Source organism: Nanorana parkeri, unplaced genomic scaffold, assembly GCF_000935625.1.
Source record: "Nanorana parkeri isolate BGI_ZX_2015 unplaced genomic scaffold, ASM93562v1 scaffold191, whole genome shotgun sequence".
In the NCBI taxonomy this organism is placed as follows: domain Eukaryota; kingdom Metazoa; phylum Chordata; class Amphibia; order Anura; family Dicroglossidae; genus Nanorana; species Nanorana parkeri.
The window spans coordinates 751,636-757,150 of record NW_017306459.1 but is presented as its reverse complement, the minus strand read 5'-3'; the positions used below and the strand labels follow the sequence as shown (position 1 = coordinate 757,150).

Genomic DNA, 5,515 nt, shown 5'->3' with positions numbered 1-5,515 from the left:
GGGAGGGGGGGGGGGGGGGGGGGGGTGGAAAAAAACACAAGTCAGAGCAGGAGAGGAAATTAATGGCAGTGTTAAAAAAGAATGATGGAGGGAAATATAGAAAGCAGTCAATAGCCCATTCTGCACTGTACAGACCTGACAGGAATTTCACAGTCTCTTGATTTTTCAGCCCACTCATGTGCATTCATCAGAAACCAGTCACATCTGGCTGCCAGGATGGGGGGTTAATTTTCTCTAAATGCCTCAGCAGTTTTGTTCTAGCTGAAGCAAACTCTGTGACTGCAAAGCTGATGAGTAAAATATTTCTACTTCACCCAGTTTAACTCAAAACCGATAGCTTTAGGACATATTGAACCCTTTTGTTTAGTTTTTTTGTGTTTTTTTTTTTCTCATAGAAAGGAATCCTCTGCAGCTTTTGGTAAAGCACATCAGGTCAGCGGTACATTTAAGATGCAAGGTTAGGACTTTGATGGACATTGTGTTTTTACTTCTTCTTCTTGTAAAGCTTATCATAGGCAGGCAATGTGTGCTGCAGAGCATGACAAAACTAAAGAGAATTAACTCAGCCATCAAATGCGGCGGGAGAACAATAACAGGATATAAATTCCACACACTACTCCCTATTAATCTAGCTTGTGGTGAACATGTGACACATGGACATGCACCTGAACGCGCTTCGGCTGCGGGAAATGCAGATTTTAAAAAGTGACATTAAGTGTCATACAGAAAGTAACTACATAGCACTTCTGTGTCTTCACTGATGTATAGAAAAAAACATTTTTTTAAGCATAACAGAAAAAGGAATGTGATATATTTTGATTCTCTTAAAAATTGCAATGCTTGTCATATGTATCATACATGCCAGTATGGTTAGCGTGCGCACAACAATCACACAGTTAACAGGTATCACTCTAGAGATCACTGGTCACCATAAGTGTTTTTTTAATAATGTTTGTGGTTTACACAATTAGCGTATCCAGCTTTTAGCTGCTAGTAGTGCAGATGATGTATACTAAACAAAGGCTACTACCACTACTGCAAATGCACTAATATTATAATTAGACGGTCTTATCAGATGATGTATACTAAACAAAGGCTACTACCACTAATGCAAATGTACTAATATTATAATCTTACATTCATTAGTTAAATGAACATATTTCTCTTTAACATACAATTACTGTGTGTTCACTTCCTGGTCCTCTTGGGCATTAGTGATGCAGCCTGTGCCCAAACGTTGCATCCTGGTAAGGTTACATAACAGTGCATTGCTGGGAAATCTCATCTGTAATCTCACGAGATCTCAGGGAAAGGAATTTTCATCCCCTGAGATGATGTGCATGGTCACCTATGCAGTTGAGTTTAGACGCTTTTTTTGGGTGTGTTTTCATGTTATAAAATTGCATGTAACATGACTTGTATGGGCCCCTCAAGGCACATTAATGTGCTAAAAAATGGACAAGAACTTTTTTTCTACAACGCACCATACATGTGATCTGTGTTCACATGCCCCCTCCACCACAGATCACACCAGATCTACTATTAATGTGGTCACTGCACCAGACTTCGAAAGTTTGAGGGGGGGGGGAAACATGAACCCCACTAAAACTAGAAGCAGTTTGAAAATGAACTACAGAGAGTATCTCTGTTTAAATAATGCCTACCCTTAAATCTATTGAGAAACAAATTCTTGTTTACTGTCTCATAAATCTATTTTGTGTTAACATAAGAGATAAATAAATAGCACTACGTTTCTCAATGAACATTTTTGCTGCAAAGGCAGCACAGAGAAAAAAAAACAAAAAACATAAACCCAGTAAACAATAATGTTTGTAATGTGCAATGCAATAAAGTACATTTTAATGTGCCTTTAATATTTATTATTCTTTTAGCATAATTAACAGTTTGGATCACATTGCTGCTTTATACTTAACAGTCTAATTTTGTATTAGTTACCAAGCACGAAATAACAAGTAATGCATTGTCATCATCATGCACTGCTATTGCCACAGCTGATATGCAAATTAATGCATTCAAAGAATCTGTGGTGCTGTTACAGCACAATCTCAATGGTCTGGAACTCTCCTGACCAATCCGAATGCAGAGTTCTTCAAGCTTGATAGTCAATTAAGGCTGTGTGTTTGTCAAAGAAGTTGCAGAGACCATAATCTTAACAATTCACTACACTTTCATAAACTGTACTTTTCTACATGCTTTGGCAGTTTCTGCTGGGATCACTACATATAGTGGTATATATCTGAGTATTATTATCTCAACCTTATAATACCCATGATGCTTTTCATTTAGCATGCTTGTTGGAGCAGTCTTATATAAAAAAAAACACATTTCTAAACAAATCTGTCTAACCTACATTTCCTGTTCTGCTAGTTCCCTGTCAGCACATATACAATAAATGTAGTATCATTGATGGTCTATAGTAGAGAAGCAAAACCTGAATATGATACAAATCAAAATGCTGGCTGTGCGTGTGCACAGCTTATAATATCCAAAGAAATAATGTCAGGTAATAGGATTCATTTTTAAACAAAAAAGTAGAAACCAAACCAAACCAAAGCATCTAATCAGTTATTTGTATTGTAAATCATATTAGATTTGAACTTTGAACTATTAGATTAGAACTTTGTTTGCTGTGGCCAACATCTCTATATCTGTTGACAATTACAAAATGTAATATTTTTACTAGCAAAAACTTATAAAATTGGAAAAATGGTCAGAGCACTCTCATTGATTTTAGAGATTCAGTGGTAGACTGGCTGGGATACATGGATGCCTACCATCTATGAGCAATCCCAATTCACTTTAAACCCAAACCAAACAGGTTTACTAATCTTGGCTTTTAAGAGCCATGGGAAAGGTGTGGCTAGGTAGGGCCACACAAGGAGGAGCTACACAACAAGCCAGTAGTAGATCTATAAAAAAGGAGGAATACATAAAATCAGTGATGACATCAAGAAATAGAGACATTTCTCCCAACATTTCACCTATCAAAACAAAATGAGGGACAACTGAAGTTGAAAGAGGGTCAGAAGGATTTGGGTCCAGTTAGGAGGTATGATAGAGAGCATCTTGTCATCATTCAGCTCCATTAACCAGTGCTAAATCTTGCACCCAAGCAAAGGGAGCTGCAGGCTGATATGTCCCAAACATATTTGGATATGGACTTTAATAAGAAGCTTCAGGCAAGAAGTAATATTACTGATTGAACTGCTAGTTAACACTAGGAATGACTGGCCCTCTGCTAAAGTTAGAATGTCCACACAATTTACATTAGCATTTTACTGTATATAATATTTCTAAATTTGGATTGAATGGAATACTCAAAAGCCCATTGGGTGAAACTGTAGTCATGTGACAATTAATTATCTCTGTGAAGTATCAGGGTAGTGCATAATTTGAATGTAGTGAGACACAGATAAGCAGAAATAAGAACACAAATTAAAAAAAAATCAAGGGGTTGATTTACTAAAGGCAGATAGGCTGTTCACTTTGCAAGGGACTTTACACCTTGCATGGGATGATTTCCCTTAGCTTGGTGAATGTGGTGAAATTTCACTTTACAAAGAATACCCAAAAAATGCAAAAAGCTGTATTTTTGGTTGCACGTGATTGAGTGATGGAAGTCAACAAAGCTTCCCCTCAGGGGAAGCATCCCTGCAAACTGCAAACTTCCTTGCAAAGTGAACAGCCTACATGCCTTTAGTAAATCAAAATTACTCTACAATAGGGTCCTGTTTATAAAGCAGTGAATTTGACATTCACCAAATAGTCATAGCAGGTGAATCTTCTAGGCACATGCATTTTAAATAGTGTTTGATTTACAAACCAGTGAATGTTTGGTGAAATTCACATTCGCTGCTTTATAAATATGCCCCTAGGCATTCCTAGAACACCAGGTTCTCAGCAATCAGAAACTACTAAACAATAATGATGGCTTGGTGTCCATGGAGACAGGTATGCTTTGATTCTTGTGTACATTACCATGCAATAATGAGCTCTTGCGATTGTCAGAAGGTAAGCACTTGTTATTGCCCCCAAAGGTAGCCCTAAACTAAGGGTAGGCAACCTCAGCACTCCAGCTGTGATGAAATTATCATGCCTCTAGAGTCATATCTGTGGCTGTCAGAGTCATGCCATGCCTCATGGGATTTGTACTTTCACCACAGCTAAGGTGCCAAGTTTTACTACCCCTGCCCTAAACATTCTGTCCCCTCAAATTAAGGTACAGTAGTGCATATTTTTTGCTTCTTAGGTTAAGTATTACCATCTGCCTATTGTTAAACATCTTTTCAACACCTTCACATATATACAGATATTTGTGGGAGTTAGTTTGCCCAATTTCCCATCACAGACATACTATGGCCAGATGGTGTGTTAATATGGTCTATTAAAATGTTTCCAATGTATGGGATTCCATCTGGTGAGATATTTCGTTCACTTGAGGGTTTTTTTTATGGGGGGCGAATAATATACCTGGGTACATTTTTTGCTTGCTAATAAAATAACTTTGTGATGTCTGGGAGTATTTAGATGGAATACCCTTTAATGTCTGTTGTAGTCTAAAACATGAATCATTACTAATTTACAGTCATTGTGAATCTTAATGATACATCTGCTCAAAAGCCCATATCCACCTTTGTGGAGGTATTAAAAAAAAAATATGCTCTGCAGGCCATCTGTATAAATGACAGGCTGCTGTGCACAGTGGGAACTACAATGTAGGGCATGGAAATCTAGATTTCCCACAATGCTATGCTTCCCTCGTGCACAAGCCCAGAGAGGCAGAGCTAGTGTGAAGTGATCTTGTTATGATGGCTTAAGGGGGAAGGGGGAGGGGGAAACCTGCACAAGACAATCTGACCCCAGTGTCAGACTGAGTTTCCTGTGAAGGGAATTTTGAATTTGTAGGACTCAAGCCCACTAAAAAACTAAAAAGCCAGCAATGTGAGTCATGAAAATGTACACAGATATACATCATCACTACACCACAATAAATGCTAATCACTGGAAATGGGCTTTAAAAAAAATCTGTATTCAGTGTGGAGATCCAAAAATTAAGAACCTGTTAACTATAAATTGGATCTTATTGGACCATGCTTCACAAAATATGGTTGCTTTTTTGTCTCACAAAAATGTGATACAATCATGGCTGCCGTCGTGTTGTCTCTGCCAGCAGTGTGTGTGCAGATGGTAGGGGTTTCACAAGTGACCACAGGCAGAGCGTCTATTAGAATTTGTATCTAGTCTGCGTTCATACCTAGGCATCAGCGTTTTCACCCATATTAGTTAACATTTTCTTCAGCGTAGCATTTAGCATGTTTAGTGCAATTTTGCACGGTTTGAAATTTTTTATGTGCGTTAGACATGCATATACAAAGGTGCGCGTTTTATTCAGCAGATTAAGATGCACTGTGGTAATGTGCGCACAAACGCGCACAGAAAAGTGCAAACTGCTTGTGTCATGCATTTTCATGTGCTCCCATTGAAGTCTATGCTG

At 38.1% G+C, this 5,515-nt stretch overlaps 1 protein-coding gene across 1 annotated transcript in view; it reads right to left on the bottom strand.

Moving 5' to 3' along the window:
• LOC108786091 (coiled-coil domain-containing protein 178-like) overlaps positions 1-207 on the bottom strand; it is a 30,365-nt gene extending 30,158 nt beyond the window's left edge. Inside the window, exon 1 of the transcript XR_001941175.1 lies at positions 136-207. The gene's annotated coding sequence lies outside the window, so the exon portion shown is untranslated. The remainder of the gene's footprint in view (positions 1-135) is intronic.
• Between the last annotated feature and the right edge of the window lie 5,308 nt (positions 208-5,515).